The following is a 19,635-nucleotide window of genomic DNA, read 5'->3' as shown; positions in this document are numbered from 1 at the left end:
AATGTTTGTAATCTTAATTTGTATACTTCATATCTAATTCAGTTTAATAAAAGTTAGTTACTTGATTTTTGTGATGTTATTACAACTTAAAAATAACAAGTTTAATGAAATGGATCTTTTTAAGTTTGAGCAACATAAGTAAACCAAGTTTACCGTGCAACATACATTATTGCATCATGTGGCAATTTCCCTTGAGTCTTTCTAGGTTTAGATTCAGATTTTAGCAGATCTATTTATATTTATGCAGAAATTAACACCACACATTAGGGATTTTCCAAACAAAGCAAATAGTTCTAAGTATGTTTTTATGAAATAAGAAGTTTAAAAATGTAATACCCATCAGTGGGTTTTCTGTCGCACAGCACACACTTTGATATGGACTTTACGCAACTATGCAAAGTACTTTATGTAGGTGCTTACATAACTTTGCAATACTTTACATAACTACACAAAGTGTGTACATTTATGTCATATTTGCATGAACCAAAAGTTAACATAGACAAGTGACTTTGTGGACTTTAAGCAACTGTGCAAAGTACTTTACATCAGTGGTTTCTGTAACTTTGCAAAATAGGTAGTTTACATAACTATGCAAAGAACATACATTTATGTCACAGACGTGTGGACAAAAAGTCAACGTGGTTTTGTCACTTTATAGTCTTTATTTAACAACATAAAGTACTTTATGAGGGTACTTTACGAAACAATGCAAAATATGTAAGTTTACATCACGTGTATCGTACAATCTTTTCCTAAAACTGACCAAGTGTTTTTTGTTCTTTAAACCTATATTTTTTATTATTTTTTTGTTCGTTGAACCTAACCAAACTGCAACCAATAAAAGACTTTGCATTGGCATGGTTTTAGTGTTCTGAGCACTTAACCCTTTGAAACCTGGACAAAAAACTGTATTTATAATTGTCATAGTAATTTATTTCAAATTATTTTATATAATTACTATTATTATTTTCAAGCACCTTTCTCTGGTCATTCCTTTGTTTGTTTTTCTCCCCTCTTTTTAAAAAGAAATTTCTGATTTTCTTTTCTTTTTCTGATTTTTGGGTTATTTCTCCTTAAGTTGCTCATTGCCCTTTTCCACTGCTTTTGAGAGAAATCAAGCTAATTTTGTCAGGTTTTAAAGGGTTAATTGTAGCAGACGTGTCAGGTACCACATAATGTATTGCAAAGAGGTTGTTTAAATGTCGTATTTAAGAGAGACTGTGCTGTTCCACCACAATGGTAAGATGTGTATGTCTGTGAAAGATCAAAAATAAAAACACTTTTTTATTTTACTTAAAAAATTTAGCATCTAGGCTGCCTTAAAATTTCCAGTTGACTGAATAACAAGTTGAGGTGATTTTGTAATGATTAACTTGTCTTCTCAAATTCAGCCGATTAAAAATGTAAGGCAATTAAGTTAAAACAAATGACTTTTTGTTTTCATATTATTGTTTTGAAGTAATATTTTTAAAAATAACTGGGATTTGATTATATAGGCCTTACGGAGTTACAGGAAACAAAGAAAAAGATGTTGAAACCATTGTAACATTTTCATGTTTGGCTTTCTCATAAATTTTTAAGTTTTTCCATATTATATTTTACTGTATAAAATTAAGATTTAAAAAAAAAAAAAAATTTGATCACTGGAAATAAAAAAAAAATACTACATGATATACCACATCAACCACTTAAGTATATCAACAACTGCAAAGTAGTGCACAAAGTATCAGTTTCTTCTTCTCTGACTCATTTGATGGTTCTCTCCTGGTCATTATCCGAGCAGCTTCTCCCTTTCATTACACGCTGAATGCTACAGCCCCCCAGCAGCAGGGGAAAAACACACTATGAAAGCCATCCTTCCCCCTTTGGAAATCAAGAGGAGCTCCCATTCATTTGCTTAATTACCTAATTAACAGAAAGCTAATTACTTTGTTGTCTGCGTGTGTATGTGTGGAGAGGCTGTTACGTAACTGATAGTGATCCTCAATTAATTTGTAACTACACTCCATCCAGTCAGGGCCTTAATCCACACAACACATCACCGGCGCGACACCAGCAGAACACGATAATAAATTCCGGCCCAGACGCATGGGGCCCCGCCGGGCTCCGCTGAGCTCATGGATCCAGTATTGACATTCAGATCAAGCCACTGAAGAATTAGACAGATCATGTGTTAGATTGTCTTCATAAAACTGCACATACATTACAGTTTCTCTCATTAATTACACCACACAATTATGTTTACAGCCTCTGAAAAAAACTGCAGTAATCCTGGATCAGTATACAAATCAAAACTGCAAATCCTGTTAAGAATATAATGAGAATAATATAGGAGATAAAATTTCACAGAGCAGAAGAATGTCATCATCAATTTACAGATGAGATCATTCAAAAGCCAGATAAGAACATTTCAGTTCTCTCTGGGTGTCAAATGGTCAAATCTTTCAGGTCAAGAAATTTGTGTCTTGCATACTTTTTTTTTTAATCACATATTTTTATTTGCAAAGTTCTTGCAGTTCTGGCTGTGTATGAATGTGTGCTGCGTGCCCCAATTTATGTTTTAAATTCAACCCTGCAGCTCATCAGTTGAATGGCTCAGAGGATGTGTGTGTGTGTGTGTGTGTGTGTGTGTGTGTGTGTGTGTGTGTGTGTGTGTGTGTGTGTGTGTTGCGGTGGCTTCATGGGCCCCGAGGTCATTAAACACAACATTGTGGTAGCATCGGGGGCCACGCAGTGACTGGTGCGTGTCTGTGTGACGGCTACAAAAAACACTGCGCCCGCACAGTGGGAATAAGGCTTTTTCTAGCTTGACAACTTTGAGCAGTGGGATTGAAGACACTTTTTTGTCAACAAACATTAAATTATAATTTCAATTACTTATTGATATACATCTCTTATGTATGTAATGTAACAAAATATTACTTTGATGATAAACTGTGTGTAAGCAATACAAATTAAACATTATAACTTGAAGACATTCACAGATACTCCATAAATCTCAGACAGTTATTCAATTTAACCTTTGAAACCTGAGCATATACACTTTATTTCTTTTTAAAACATGGGGACAAGGCAATGACCAACTTCAGGAAAAGAAAGACCCAAAAATGTGCAAAAAAAGTACAAGAAAATTAGCTGAAAATTAGAGCACACATGCACACACACACACACACACACACACACACACACACACACACACACACACACACACACACACACACACACACCTAACTGAAATGAACAAAAAAACAAAAATGGAAATGACCTAGAAAAATAGTGTTAATAATAATAATAATTCTGTAGCATTACTTTAAATATATACTTTTTGATGATTATAAATTTTCTGGACATTTTCCCCAGTTTTTTTTTTTTTAATTTTAAAAAAAAAAAGTCTGAATCAGTTTCTTAAGTTTGCGGGGCATTTATTGGCAAGCTACTCATTGCCTTTTTCCCTATGTTTTTGAAAGAATTCAAACTAATTTTTTAAAAAGTTTAAATACTTGTGAAAGACGTCTGGAAGCAGCACAAGAAAAGTGATGCTGATCCAGGTTTCAAAGGGTTTAAAGTGCTTCACAGACTGCGTTACTCTTGTAACAAACTAAACTCTCATTACTCGTCTGTCTCTCCATTTTGCCCAAAATGTAAATCTATAACTATGATATTACAGCAGACCCGACATATTAGCTCTTTCCCACTTGTAACAAAAGTCAATTCTATTCGGCATGTTTGTGGCAAAAAGTATTATTTTAACTCTTGAAAAATGGAGACCTGCCCTCTTTTAAGACTAGCAGAAATGAGCAACTTGTTACATGTGGAGCGAGTTTGATACAATGTTTTTCTCGGCTCTACAAACTCTGATAAAACATGGCAATTATTTCTGATATATTTATTAAGAACGGCTTAGATTTTTTGTACTGTATGTATGTTTATATGATTGTGCACAGCACATTCAGCACGTGTGCATGTACTATGTACAGTATATGCATATCTAATTTTGTAGACATCCATTCTTTAGATAGTGCTGACTGCTCTGATACTCTCAAGAGTATGCTTTTGATTTGATTTGATTTATAATTGTTGGGTTTTTTTGTTCTCTTATGCTAAAATTGTTGTCAAATGTATTTCTCTAAAATGTTTATAAGACAATTAAAGACCCAAGAAATGTGTGTGTGTGTGTGTTGCCCTCACAGTATGCAGGTAACAGGAAGCATGTAATGTTGTTTTTTCCTGTTTGGCTTCATTTTGTGTCACTGTTACTATGAATTAAGATTTGTTTATATTGTGCTTAGTGCCAGTCACCACGCAGTCATGGTAACCCCTGTGCAACACAGTACATATGCATGTGAAACATAAAATGTAAAATTTTGAAACTGACAGTATTTATCATTATTCACTCTTTTTTGGAATGTTTTGCAGGAACAGTGCACGTTACACAGAGCAGCAAAGACACCACATAAGACAGCAAAATACATCAAATTCCATCAGTGTAAAGTAATAAAAAATATCAGTATAATAAATAGAGTGACTACAAGGTAATTACTGGTGTTGATGACACTTTTGGGCTGACTTTAGCCAGAGCTTAAGGTCTGTTTTCAACACTGCTAAACTTCCTGAGACTTTAATGTTTGTGGGTTTTGGAATTTTCTGACAACTTTGTTTGAAAGGCATACTTTCCTTGAAATTTGCCCAAAACGCACCATTAATCATAGCCAGAAAGTACAATTTTCCAAAGGTCCTTCAACACATCATTTTTAAGGAGGACTTATATTTTTCTGAGGAAATCAGCTGTTTTGGTGATACCTCTCCTGCCCATACTATATATATATGTGTGTGTGTGTGTGTGTGTGTGTGTGTGTGTGTGTGTGTGTGTGTGTATATATATATATTAAATGTACGATGTAAGGAGGGTTATAGATTTCCCCCCAGGGTCTCAGGGAGGGTCAGAGAAAATATTTGTAGCTTTGGAGAGGGTCAAGATAAAATGATTATAATAATAATAATAATAATAATAATAATAATAATAATAATAATAATAAGCAATCACATTTCAGCCACCCCCCTCTTCTGATAAATAACTTACAGTACCTAATGTTAACATTATGCCACTCTGAAAAGTTTTCAAGCTTATTATTTTAATTTTAAGCTCAATATGTAACACATTAGCACTAGACCTGAGATATGTAAGAATGTTTGGCAAAATAAAAACCCCACATGCATTGATGGTTTTAAGAATATTGCAGAAAAAAACGTTGTTAAGAAATAGTAAAATGACACAACAGAGAACTGAGAAGATGAAGAAAAACCCTTATGAAATCACATATTACAGATACACTGTGGAAGTATTATTTTGCCAGTGATGGGACATGGTCAGAGGGTGGCGCTCTCTACTAACAAACAGACTTCCCTAAGAGTTCATCAGCAGCTCTCCTCCCAGATGCAGCCATGATAAATGTAATGTCGTTTATGGCTAAATGAGCTGTGCCACTCAGACCTTGATCAAGGGCAAAAAACGACTTAAAATATTTTCTCTTGAGGTTAAATTAATGTTGCTTTACAATGAGTGTTAACTGGACTGTTGAACTGATGATTCCCGTCTTTGGCAGAAGTGCAAGTGACAGAGATTTTAATTACTCTCATAATGTTTTTCCTTTTCTTTTGACAGTCATGTTAAAAGGAAAATGACTGTATGGGAGTGAATAAAAGTTTAAAACCACAAAAAAAATATGCCATGCAGAGATTTTTTTTTAAATAACTTTGTTGAAATTTAAATGTTGCCTTCAAAATATTATGGCCCACATGCCAGAAAATATAACCACATTAAACTGAGAGAACCTGCACTCTGTCATTTTTTAAAAACCCATAATACCACCTCGCTGAATAGTTAAAACTCCTCACAGTTGAGATTAAAACATCTTTGATGATTATGTCAAAGCATTTCTCTGCAGTAGAAGAGTTATGATGGACCACAGATCAAAAAAAGAAAAAGAAAAAAAAGGAGACATTTCTGAAATAATAAGTTCATTCTGCCTCGGCTGTAATTAGTCAGCTTAGACATTTTAGCTTTTCTGACAGCCCCCTCTCTCCTGTCACACTTTGAGCTAAAACTAATGCATATCATTACATTTCCCCGTAGAAAGGACCTACTAAGTGCTACTGAATTGTACTTGTGATGTTTCTGTGAAGGACCCGCGATGCAATGAACGTTGTTTACCCAGCAGGTGGATATGACGTCACGGACTTGGAACATCAAAACAACAACATCCAAATCCGCGATTCTTCCTTTTTTCTCCCCTTCTTTCCTCGCCGCGTTAAAATCTAATAACAACATTAAGAGAGGAGCTCGTGCTTTTCTCCGCGAGGCACACGGCGAGGCGGCGAATGTGAAACTCCACGTTTTGCTCTTTTTTCGACGCCCTCGGTAAGATGATCTCTTTTCTCCTTAGTTAAGTTACTTAGTTAGTCCCCCCCACCACCACCTCCTCCTCCTCCTCCAACACCACCACCACTACCACCTCGCCACCAAACACCGAGGCGGGCGGAGTAATATTGTTGGTATTTACGGTGTGATTTGTTGTCGCGAGCTCGCGTGCACGGGGTCGTTATCGCATACTAGCAAATCGGTACCCTCCGCGTGCGCCCTGTTAGCCGCTGTAAAGCGTTTTTCCATTCTGGTAAGTTTCACTATTCTCATGATGTTAACATTAGCTTTGCTGTATCGTGTCTACCTGCTGATGCTGCACTCAAATACACAGACACACACACACACACACACACACGCATACACACACGGACTTTGGCTTGGCTTTTTGCTGCCGCTTTTCTACAGTTGTTACAGTTAGCGAAATGAAGAAATAAACACCTGCATTATTGGCACGAGGGCTGCTCGGTAACGCTGTTTAACGTCTTTGTAGCCGGAGTGTGTTTTGTAACTACGAGTTGTATCCTCTACTTTTTTTGTTTTAAAGTTCTAACTTGGCTACTCACGAGACCCCGGAGGGAATGCACCTTTATGGCCATAGTTGGTTGAAAAGTGCTGGTTAGCCGTTCAGAGTTAATTACAGCGCTACCTGTTAACCGTCAAAAGTTGTTAAGTTAAGTTAAAGGAAGTTTGAGTGCCGTGATTTCTTTTGGAGTAAGACCGGGGAGGGAGCTTTTCCCCACGTGTTAGCTGTCCTCCAAAACTCCGAAACACCGGAGGAAGGCATTACAACCGCCCGAAACTATACTTATTATAAGTGTAATGGAGTTTTAGCTAACAGGCAGGTCGACTTTTATTCGGCTGTCCGTCATTTGCGTTGTTGGAGGCTGTAGTTTCGGTGTGGCTGCACACAATACATTTAAAGCGGATATAGTTAAGTTTTCATGAACACAAAGGGATTTCGAGAATTAGTTTTGAATTATAGTTGTGACAACTTCAACTTAAACGCCGACATTAAGCGTTTTTGTTGTGTTGTATTTAACTGTATGGCTCAAAGTAATTATATTAAGTAAGTTGGATATTTTGTTAACTGTAAATGTGCTGAAGTAGCAAATAACTTTATTTAAACGTGTAATAATAGAGTTTACATTTTGTTACATTAACAGTATCCTGTTATGACTATAGTGTGCAAGTAAATTAATATACTGTACTGTCCAAAGGAATGTACTTAAACAAAAATATTTTTTGCCATGTATAAATACATACAAAGCAATACATATTTTAGATCTATCTCTATTTAAATTAATGTTAAACAACAGGTGTAGCTTATTGCAGATAATTGGACACTGATCACCAGTATGATAATGCATTTAATTGCACAGCTGTAAAATGTATATATACATCTTATAAACAAATGCATTGTGTAGTTAATCCATATTGCTTTATTAGTAATTTGTTAATAATTTGAATTATTATTCTCACCAAAAGTGATAATTCTGTTAAAAATACATACAGATAATGTGCGTCTGTTCAGAGTGAATTGCATACATATGTGGATGAAATATTACCCTAATATTTTTTACAGTAAGTCTGCAGCTGGCAACAGCAACTCTAAAACCATCTGAAATTTTACAAAAGGGAAACTGCAGCTTTAACAACTATTGCTGGCAGTGCTCCCTCCTTCTTGGTCTTTGGATTAGTCATTGTCTGAGGGGAAAAAAAACACTTTTTTGTAGGAGAAGTAAAGTAAACAGCCTCCAACAAGCGAACCTTGACAACCCAGATTAAGGAAAACATTGGAGATCAAACAGTGCTGCTGCTGGGCTGTTGTCATGAGCTGCCTGTGAGAGAGCTGCAGACTATTTGAACAGGCACTGGGGTTTGTGTGCTCACTTATGCAGAAATGGACCTTCGCAAATGCTGACCCAGGTTTTAAAACGTAGGATGAACTTTCTTTGCAACTTTTTGCGAGGCCTGCCGTTTGACACGGCTGTTACACGCAGGCGTTCAGCGTTCATGCCGTCCCCCGCGTCTGCTTCTAGAAACTAGACTGGCTGTACTTTTCTCTGCTCCATATTACAACTGAATGAATTGAGTTGGTAGGGGGGGGGGAGTAAAAAAAGCTTGAAATTTGAGGAAGAGCAGCTGCATTCATTGTAATGACGCAAGATCCTTAACGCACCAATCTGTGATTTTGTATTATTTGGAAAGCCCTCGTTTCTAGTTTGGCCTCTTCAGGCTGGGGCTCAGGCTCCTCTTTGTAGAGAGTTGAGGTTCAACTGGTAAGAAAGTAATCAGTCACTCGTGCATTCAGTGTGAGGACTCCCATCCCTGAGTGGAGCGGCCCTCTCTTTCATCTGACGGCTCAGTATTTGTGAACACACATTGAAATACCCTGTGCTGGGTACGGAGGGGCTGTAAACTGACTGTGCACCCTCGCTTGCAGCTGAATGATAAGGAGAGTTATTTTCGGTCCAGTGTGGGAATAAGGTTCTTGCATTCGGCGTATTGTTTCTTTCAGATTTATTTGCCGTCTTCACCCCTCATTTGATTTCAGATACAAGACGCCCTCAAACCAGCTGCTTGAAACAATTTTTGCACAAAAGCAAGACAAGTGACAGATGCATAAAGGGACTTTTCTGGTAAATGAATTTGTCATGTGATTTTTGCATGTTTGATTCACACAACACAAAGGGGGAAGAGTACAGGCAATATGATTACGAGTGGTGCGGCGCGCTCATTAGAGCTGTATTACATGAATGGAAGTGATAACAAAGGAAAGCAGAACAATATTTCCAGGGTAAAGGTTAGTGTGTCCGGGCCCCTGTGGTGTGCCCAGGCAGACGGTTCTCAGTGCCAGGGAAGGCTATTGGTCAGAGAGTGGACAGCTTCAGGTGAGCTCTGTGCTGCTCCTCAGTCTCTATGGAGACTGCAAAATGCTCTGGACGGCCATTAACTCATGCAGCCATTAATTACTGTCTTCTACTGTCATCTGTCCTTAATAAAGGAAGGGATGCTGACAAAAATGTAAAACGTCTGCATGCAATCACAGGCGACAGAGTTGATACAATATTATTGCAGTTTTCAATGTGTTGCAGTCTGCTCAGTATTGTGATAGAATACATTGCAATTTATTACGTTTTTTTTAAACCACAAATTACACCCCCAAAGGAAAACTATGTCAACATCTGTATTATCTAATAAAACAAAGTTTTTAGTCTGTTCATCTCACTTAACCCTCTGAAACCTGAGCAAACTGGCAAGATTTCTTTCAAAATCATGTGAAACATGACCAACTTCAGAAGAAATGGCCCCAAAAAAGTACAAAAAAAGCCTAAAAATTCAACAAATAACAGAGAAAAAAGTAAAAAAAAAACAAAAAACAAACCAAACAGAGAACAACAAGATAATGACCTGAAAAGTGCTTAAAATGCAAATAATTCTATCAAATAAATTTAAATATATAATTGTGAAATTTTGACATTTTTCCCTAGCCTTTTTAAAATTATTGTTTATATCTACTAATTTATTGCAGTTTGTGGAACACTTTTTGACAAGTTGCTCATCACATTTTTCCTCTTATTTTCAAAATAAATCAAAGCAATTTGCTCAGTTTTTGAAAGTTTAAATCCTTGTGAAAAATCATTGTATTGCAGCAAAGTTTATCTAGTGGACTGAAAAATCAATAGATTTTTTTAATTCTAGTAGGCTACCAAAACATTACTTGTATTTGTAATATTAATATTTTTTATAATAAAAAAATGATACCTTGCATCCATGTAAAGTTATTGCCACATAAAAATATAGCAATGCACTATATCAAATTTTCCCCCTACCCCTAGCTGGTTTCTGATAAAAGTAGTCTCTTTATTTATTATTATTTTGAAAAAAAAAAACAAAACAACATTTTCAAGTTAATTTTTTTAAATGGAGTGAAATTTGTTTTCGGCTAGATTGGTTGCATAACAGTTTGCCTCTGCTTTATCAGTGTGTTTTATTGCAAAAGTACGAGAAAACAATATTTAGCATTGTCCCTTTCTTTGTATGACGGCTTTTAACAATTACTGTATAAATTCATATTTTCTGATATCAACATATTTTATCCTTTATTCAATCTCGGTGAATTGTGTTCAAATACTCAAGTTTTACTTGAGAATACTGCGGAAAAGATGAGCATGTCTGATGTACTCTTGTCAGATAACATAAAGACAGACCGAGAACAAATTGATAAAAATGTAAGGGAATTGCACTGTGGTGTGGTTTGCTCTGACATTTGACACCTTTGTTTGGGTAGTAATAGTGAAACTCTGAAACTTATTCAGCATATAGACTTTTTTTTTTTTTTTTTTTTTTACATCTTTCATATTCAGACACAGGTATTTGTGCATTCATGCAAAGTCAGTTAAAAAAATATTAGTTACATTTTCTACTTTTCTCTCTTTTTTCTGATCTTTTGACACTTTATATGCTACCAAATTCTTATTTTTTTAGGCAATTAATTCCCTGTTCTCGGTTTGAGTGAGTGCAAGAGCCTCTTATCATGTAAAGACTAAAAGGTTTTTTTTAAAAAAAATTTTTTTTAAAAATAGCACACAGCACTTTTCTGTTTTGGGAATGATGCAGGTAAGCTACAAACATTTTAATCTAGACATGAGGGGCTCAACCATATGCTACAAGCTGTGCTCAGCTGCCAGCAGAAACCCCAGCACCTGTTTCTATCAGCTGTCCGGTCTGTGTGTCAGTCTGTGTGTGTTCATGATGCGGCTTCCATGGCCTGCTGGGTGACATCATTTCATTTTTTTGGGAATTTTTGATTGGATGTGTGTTGTTAAATGTTCACACTGAGAAGGTGTAGTTATTATTTGGAAATACTCCCATGTGTTGTTTGGTTTATTATGCAAGGGCAACAAACTTTTAGTAATTCCTCTCTCTGGTTCTTCAGAACCTTCACAGTATTTTTAAAAGTGTGTGTTCAAACAACAACATATGATTTGCAGCCTGGAGCTCCCAAGAGATGTCTCTCGCTTTCATGGGTTGTCTTGACCAAAAGATATTTTAGGTCTTAATGTTTTTTTTTCTCTCCATCATTATAGTTTTCAGTAAGCAATTTTGCTTTCTGGCAATTTTGGAGACATCAGAAAAAGTGAAAAATAATGTGACTGCTGAGTTCCTGGCACAGCTCATGTTGAAATGAGGCTTTTCCTGAGCTCATATGGTGGTATTTATGTTGAAAAGGTGGCTTCCTTCATCTAGATAGACTGTAATTTATAGGTTAAATCGACTGTTTAAAAAAAAAAAAAAATTTGGATGGAGTTGTGTGGATTGATATTTTTGAGTTGCTGTTGTCAAAAATCACTTTTTAGTCAAAAAAGGTGGTTAGATGTGTGATATGTTTTGTCTGTTTATGACGTTTTAGGGTCTAGTGGTGGCATGCTTTGCTTTTTCTGTTCAGTTGTGGTGGCTGCTCGTATCATCTCACAGGTTCCTCTGTTTGTGTCAAACTGCTGCTGGAAATATCAAAGTCTTCTCTTGCACCAAAGTGTTCAGATCTTAAAGGGGAGCTACGCCCTTTTTCAAAATACTCATATATTACTCTTTTGGTCAAAGACAAGGAATGTTCCTAATGACTAATCTCCCTAAGACTAGTCTGGTAGTTTAAAAATAAGAAAACACTCAGAAATTGAACACAGTTTAATTTATGGGGTAAAACATTGTTGGAAAAATATTGCATATATATTATAAGAACCTACAATAACCAAATTGTGTTAAAATTCTGCTGAAATGTATGGCACTTCGCACCATTCACTATGATCATTGCACATCTGTTCTACAGAACATGACAATACATTACTAATTAAAAGTTAATAAATAACATCTATTGAAAACAATACATTTTAAAGATAAAAATTAGAATGGCATTTTATATAGGGTGAATGCAATTGCATAAAACTGTAATAATTTTAAAAGCAAGTTAAACTAACAAGTATTTCTGGGTAGCAATGTTGAAATGACAAGTTGACAGGAATCCAGGAATGCATGTAACAGTCCAAAAAATTAAGTAAACATGAACAATTCTTGCCTAAAACCCAAAATTACAGTGCTAAAATTCAAATTTGTGATGATATAAAGTATGAAGTCTGGAGCTGCGCCACATACAATGAATTCGAAAAGATGATATAGATGCGCACCCAGGGGAATGATCTGAGTATATGGCTAAATTTCTGTTTAGCACTGAGAGCACTACAATAAAATAAAACTCATTACAGTATAACAAAGAACATCTGTGGGTCCACAAAAATCAGGCTCCCATGTATTGTCTATGGAGCAGCTACAGACTTTATTTTTGACATCACAAGTTTGAGACTGGTCTCTGGCTTTAAAAGAATACTTAAAAAAAGAAAAAAGGCAATTTGTATATTGGTCATGCCATGCACCCTTGAATTTGTGAAGAAAATGTTTTTCTTGCATGCCTCGACAAAAAACAGCAAACAGCTATTCATTGATCGGGGTCCATGTTTAACAATAGCAAAACTATATCAAAGCTTTTTATACAAACTCTTATACAACTTGTGCAGTATAATCCAAGTCTCATTTATCCAGTCGTAACCTCAGTAGTTCCCAAACACATGCATTTATGCTAAATTGATTATATTTTTGAATGATAGTACCAAATTCTCACTCTGATGTTGTCATATAGTAGGAATTGACTATTGGTACTTTGAAAAAACATTAACACAATTCAATTTTTTAACAATAATCATTAATGATGTAGATATGATTAAGTGACTAAGTGGTTAAAGGCAAGTATTGAAACAAGTAGAACTGTCTGATAAGTTGTTGTAAGTACATCACTTTACTGTAATGCAAATGTTAAAATTAGGAAAAAAAACACAATGTTTCCTTATGCCATATGTATATATTGCTATATCCTTATGTCATGATATAGCAATATCCAATATCTATGACGATATATAGCCTCATATCTTGATTCGATATAATATCTTTATTTTGCCCAGCCCTTATGCACGAGTTGTGTGAAAGTTTGTAGCGGTTGTTTTGATATAGTTGCTGTTTAACGTGGTCCCCAATCAATCAATAAATCAACGTTTTTTTTGCAGAGACATGCAAGTTTTCTTGAAGGAATTCAAGGTAACAAGGCATGACCAACTGATATACAAATGGTACGAGAGAGTAGCTCATGTTCACAAATATTAATTGAACTTTTCCTTGGCCTTAAAAATAACATATTGGCATTCTTAATTTAGGTGGTTTTCCCCTTTAAGACTCGTCCAAAACTGTCTGCTTAGAGCTGCAAAATAAAGGTAGGTTAAATCATCATTGTGAGAATGAGAGGTGCAGAGCTGAAACTGACTAATATGAAAATGTCACAGACTATCACTTAAACCCTGTTAACTGTAGCAGGCGGCGTTATGTAGAATAAGGTTACAGGAGCACATCTTTAAGGGCCTTCTGCTTGACTTCTTGGCTGTGTTTTCAGTTGGCAGTCCCAGCCTAATAAGAAACATAACATGGCAGGGCCTGCTCTTCCATCATCATTGCCGGGTGGAAAGTTGGTGCGCTTTGATCATGTCTTTTGGGCGCATCACTCCGGCTTAGCCTGCTGCTCGCTATGTGATAAGCCATCAGAGTACTCAGATCTAAGCCGGCAGCTCCGTGGGCTTGAGGAGAGACAGGAGAGAGTAATGGAGATGAGGAGAGAGCAGCAATGCAAATTTTGTTGACAGACTGTTGCTGCAGCTGTTCCCTTTGCCTTTGAATTCAACAATGTTACTGTCCCTCTTCAGTCGTCTGTGAAGAAAAGGCCATTTTTATTAAGTCCCTTTTTAGTGGAACCGCACTGTTCCTGTTGTGTATTTTGCCCTCTTGGCAATTAAAACACCTTTAATTAGACACTCACATTAATTGCCACAAAAACACACGTGATTTTAATTATTTTTTACAAAGTGTTGCGTTCAAGTTGACTTTGAAGTGCTCCGTTTTCATGGCGCTTTCTTCAAGTCTGTACATAAAACATAATTTCTTTGGACCCCCCATTATGAAAGGGTGCTCCTAATTGACGGGTTGTTGCTTGTTTATTTGATATATATTTACCAGCTGGGTGGTAATTGGGAAGCAGTAATTACCCAAGATGCAGTGCAAGCGCTTCAGCAGAGGTGCTACCAGCGCTGATGAGTCTGGATCGCAGATGAAAGTATGCAGGTTACTATTAACATCCGAGCAGACTGTTTAAATACTTGACAGCGGAGAGCAGAGATGGCTAATTGGGCCCCGTGTCCCTTATACATGCTCATTGTTTACTGTTATGATGTACAGTGTGAGATAAAAAATGTGGTGCTTTTACCTTTTTTTTTTTTTTTTTCAATTGTTACCAGTGTACCTGAGCAGTTAATGGCAACAATAAAAGGCCGGTGTGTGTAAGGGCCTCGTGGATTTGGAGTCCCTCCTGATGATGTAGTTCCTTCACAGATAATGGCCTTGTTAACTGAGATTCATTACCTCTTCATTCAGAGTCCCCTGGATATTGAGGGAGAGTGTTCTCAAACTCACAGCTTTGCCACGGTGAAGTCATACTGATGTGGTTTTGCGAGCTATTCACGGACGGCGGTGACGGTATCTTCCCCGACTCCTGATGATTCAGTTGACCTGAGTCTGGGGCGGTGGGGGGGGGGGGATTTGACTTTGTTTGCTGCTCAATTCCACTTTCACACCAACTCTCGCTTTCTCTCTCTCTCGCTCTCTCTCTCTCTCTCACACACACACACACACACACACTCCCTCTTGCTCTCCAATTCCCTCAAACGTACAGAGATGCACACCTTGTTTGTGCGCGGGCAGCTGCTGTTTGATAGCCCGCTCTCCCAGTAGATCCTCACACATTGTTGTTGTTTGCCTGTATTGGTTGGAGTGTGTGACTTGCATTTGCCCGGGCTCCTTGGAGGGAGTTTGTTTTTGTTCTCAGTGTTGTAAACAGGGTGGGGCTCCGTTCCCAAACCACTCAGTTGGAGATGGTTATTTTCACAGGAGTTATTTTTTTGTTTATCATCTCGGTCAATAGATTAGCCTGGGATGGAATTATGTGTTGGAGCAGAGATTGTGGCTAACCATTTGCTGCATGTGCTGACTTGATAAACACTTTGTCACAGTTGTTTTTGTGATTAAAGAAGCACTTTAGTTGACAGCTCTCGCTTTGTCATGATTGTTGATAATTCAGTAGTCTTTAATATCTTTCCATATGATTATACTAAATGCTAAAATTCTAATATTACATAGGAGTAGAGCTGGGTAATATGGCTGAAAATGTTATCACAATAAAAATGTTCAGGCTGATCAATTTTGCTAATCATCACAATAAATATTAAATAATTTTAGTATAAGGGCTGATTTTTAATCCTTAGTGAAAGTTTAAGAAAATGTACCTCAATTGTGGTTTAAACAAAAAAAAACTTGCCTACCTGTGAAAATATTCACATATCTGAGGTAGCCTTAAAACAGATGTAATCAAAAATAATGTCAACAAATAAAACCCAAAACAGACAAAAAATACTAATGTGATTTTGTTTAGCAGTATATCAGCATGTCATGCTCTTTGTACAGATGGTTTAAAACACTTTTGTTGGCCACTTGGCTGGTAGAAATTAGCTGTCTGGCTGCCGAAAATCTCATTTTATACCAGTGAAGTCAAACAATTTGGGCAACATGCGTCCCTCAGCAACTTAATAATGAAAGTGGCCTCATTGTCAAAGCTGTATCCAGTTCTCTTCATACATCCATGATCTACCACTACTACCAATACTTCTTTTCTTTAAGGTGCATGAAGACCTCCCTGGCGTAATGGTTATTTGTTATATTTCTATGGAGGAAAATTAGTTATTATTTCATCTCCTCTCATTCTCATTTTTAAACAAATAAGTCATGTATCAGTGTGAAATTGTATAAAGATGTGTGTCAAATCAATTTTCTTTTTCTTATTTTTTAACAAGAATTTTATTTTAGTGAAACTTCTAAGGTCTTGTGTGTTTTTCTTTTATTTTATTTACATGAAGATATTTTGAATACTTCTTCAAACATTGTAACATATCAATGACAAGATAGTGATGATCATAATATTCATTTTGTCCATATCCTACACCCCGGTGTTTTTCATATACTTTAGCTTTTGATTTTGGACATTGTGAGAAAGTAGTGCCCCTTGTTGTTCCCATTTATAACTCTAATCATGGTCGGTGACTATTGGAACTTTCACTACAATTTTCACTCATTACTTTCTGACTTTGCTCATAAACGTCTGTCAGACGAAAAGAATGAGGTTGTTCACAGATGTGCTTTTATCAGAAGCAATTTCAATGTTAAGACTTCAGTTAAAGGCCAAAAGCCCAGCCCAGTTTCCAAAACAATATTTTTGTTTATTCTAGCAAACTGGCTGAACACACCCCTGGCTAGGAATGACTATGGCTAGGGACAGTCTTTTTCTAGCCCACTAGTGTTTTGGTTGATATTTCTGACCTGCTGAGGGACTGCAGATGCGAAATAGCTCAAAGCTATAATCTGGTACAGTGCATCAAATGGTAACATCTACATTTTAAACTGCACATGGTCCCTTTTAAATACATAAATATTCGGATTGATATAGATGTGCAGCAAGCTTAGTATTTGAGGCTTCTGTTTATCAAGCGAGCGTAAAGGTGAGATCCACTCAAAGATCCTTGTCATGTGATACATCTGTGGCTTTTACTGAGCGGCTCAGCATTAGATGCTGCGGTTGTGTGTAAAGTCCCTTTTAGATGATGGTGGCTGATCCTGCCAGGGCTCACTAGAGTCACGCAGCAGCGAGCACAGCATTCTGCTGTGTGACGTGCAGCAAGTGGCAAGTTTGAAATAGTCAGCAGCAGGAATTGGGAAAATCTGTTGTTTGTGAGTGGGAAATTCATCCTCCTGCTGTGCTGCAACCGCAAAGTTACTGTCAGGGTCTCTTCGCAGTAAATGCAGTGGCAGCAAGCAGCTGCAAAGGTTTCATAGGTTTCATACAGCCAGTTGTTACTCCTCACACGCTTGCTCAATATTGTTTTGGTACAGCAGTCTATGTCCTCACGTAACATGAAGTATTTGGTTAATTTGTAGAGCTGAAGGAGACTTTGATATCCTGATCATATGCACTGGGCTCATATCTCTCTATACAACACAAGGCTCACTCTAACAGTTATCGCTTGCTGTATGAATGATGCAATTTACTCAAGCATATATTTATAGGGGGAGAAACACAAAACTTCAATGAAATGAAAGGTTATGAATCCATCATAGCTGCACAATTTATCAAATCAAAAGCGTGTTGTCAATTCATCTCAGATGCAGTTTGAATGATTAAAGGAGACGCTTCAGCGCCGGTTTGTTTGGCGGTAATAGCCCAGCACTGCTAGTATTCCCCTGTTTCCTTAGACAAATGTGCCTTACCTCTGTACAGTGAAGACACGTGCGCACACACACACACACACACACACACACACACACACACACACACACACACACACACACACACACAGGTCAGGTGACATAACAGCAGGCGGTAACAAGAAGCACATACACAGCTCTTGTGTAAAAATGTGATCTGTAAAAAAATAAAAATAAAGTAGTGGTCACAGCACAAATGCACAAGAGCACAAATGCATATCAGGGTGTTTATAGGTCCCCAAAAACTCCCAAAATATCTCAAATTCAGCTTTGTGAATATTAGGCCTTCAAAGTCATAAATGTTCTGAAATTTGAATTTCTGGGATCTTAACTGCCTATATATATATATTATTTCATTAATTCATTTTTAATGAATGAGCTCAGCTTGTGTAAAAGTCTGCATACTTAATGCTACAGATCTTTAACCCTGCCAATGAATCTAATTCTTAACTTTGTACTTAGTCTTACGTATTGGCTAAAATGTAGAGGAATTCAAAAACAAGACAAACACATCCCGTAGTGGGTACTGGATCCAAGATAAACCAAAATGTGAAAAGATAGAGGTCTGCACATCGGGGAGCTCCCCTTAAAGGATTTAATTTGTGAAATAAGTGATGTTTCGAGCCAAAACGCTCTTCGTCAGACTTACGAGGAAGTCTGAATGTAGAGGAACCCAACTCATTCGTATAAACCATACTCCTACATAAAACCTATCTCCCACAAGACAAGATATATTCCACCATGGTGTCTGCAGGTCCTTAAAAATTCAATTTTATAGATATTAGGCCTTAAAAGTCATTAAATAGTCTTAAATATTTCTCTTTTGAGGTCTTAATTGCCACAAATATTCTGTGGAATTTCTTCTATTCATCTTTTATTTCTTTTTGTGAAAAGGTGCGAGAGAGAGAAAGCCCTTCTGTGTAAATTTGTAAAATGTACTACTTAACCTAAAACTTTATTTTAAACTTGCACTTACTTTTTGGTAAAATGTAGATGAATCTAACTCATTCTAGTAACCATATTCCTACATAAAGCTCTGCACAGGAGTCGTGTATGCTATTTATCTTTTTACTAAACTGCAATGCTTGATTAAGAAAAAAAAATTACATTTGGTTAAAAATGACCTTAAAAACCATTAAATTTAAGCGTCTAATAGCTGCAGACATCCTAACATAAACTCTTGAATATCCGTTTAATAAACCAGTATTAAGCCTGAATGAATGAATGCTAACTTAGCTCTATGACCCTGACACTGCTCGGCTTTCTTATGAATGGGTTAACACACTTTTATATTAGAGATGGAAATGTTGTTAATTGTTATTGTGGCTAACAAGACATTTATCTTAGTGACTACGTGATTAGTCTAAAAAAAGACCAAGATAAAGACAGAGAAAGGGAGAGTGTGAGTGGGTGAGTGAGAGAGAGAATCTGAACTGGAACTGAAACTTTATTTGTTACTTAATTTGTTCCAGGAGCTATCGTGAAGAAGCATGAGAAAAGATCTGATTCTGTAGGCTAGCAGTGATGTTAATACATCATCAGTTGCAGATCTTGTAATTGATGATGACAATCGGACGTTCCAGAGATTAGTTTGTGACAGAAGTAGCTTGATCAAACACACGTTAAACCACATTAGATATATAGTTTGTGTTTGAAAGGGAACCAAATTTGTTTCACATTTTATTTATTGTCTTATTTATATTTAGAATATTTCTGTTATCAGTCTCCATGCACACGTGTTCCAGAGCTGC

The 19,635-nt window shown here is 36.6% G+C and overlaps 1 protein-coding gene across 13 annotated transcripts in view; it reads left to right on the top strand.

The window, feature by feature from the left end:
- The first annotated feature begins 6,214 nt into the window (after positions 1-6,214).
- The window catches only part of foxp1b (forkhead box P1b), a 206,456-nt gene continuing 193,035 nt past the window's right edge, over positions 6,215-19,635 (top strand). For 4 of the 13 annotated variants that reach the window (XR_015777714.1, XM_088083591.1, XM_088083588.1 and 1 more), the window contains exon 1: positions 6,472-6,671. The gene's annotated coding sequence lies outside the window, so the exon portion shown is untranslated. Of the gene's footprint in view, positions 6,419-6,471; positions 6,672-19,635 lie in introns of those variants that run through there. The other 9 variants (XM_088083576.1, XM_088083551.1, XM_088083573.1 and 6 more) reach the window with 3 other exon arrangements.

Source organism: Plectropomus leopardus, chromosome 2 (genome assembly GCF_026936395.1).
Source record: "Plectropomus leopardus strain MGB_pleo_1.0 chromosome 2, ASM2693639v1, whole genome shotgun sequence".
Classification (NCBI taxonomy): Eukaryota; Metazoa; Chordata; class Actinopteri; order Perciformes; family Serranidae; genus Plectropomus; species Plectropomus leopardus.
Note: the sequence above shows the minus strand (reverse complement) of the source record. Positions and strands in the feature narration are given on the sequence as shown.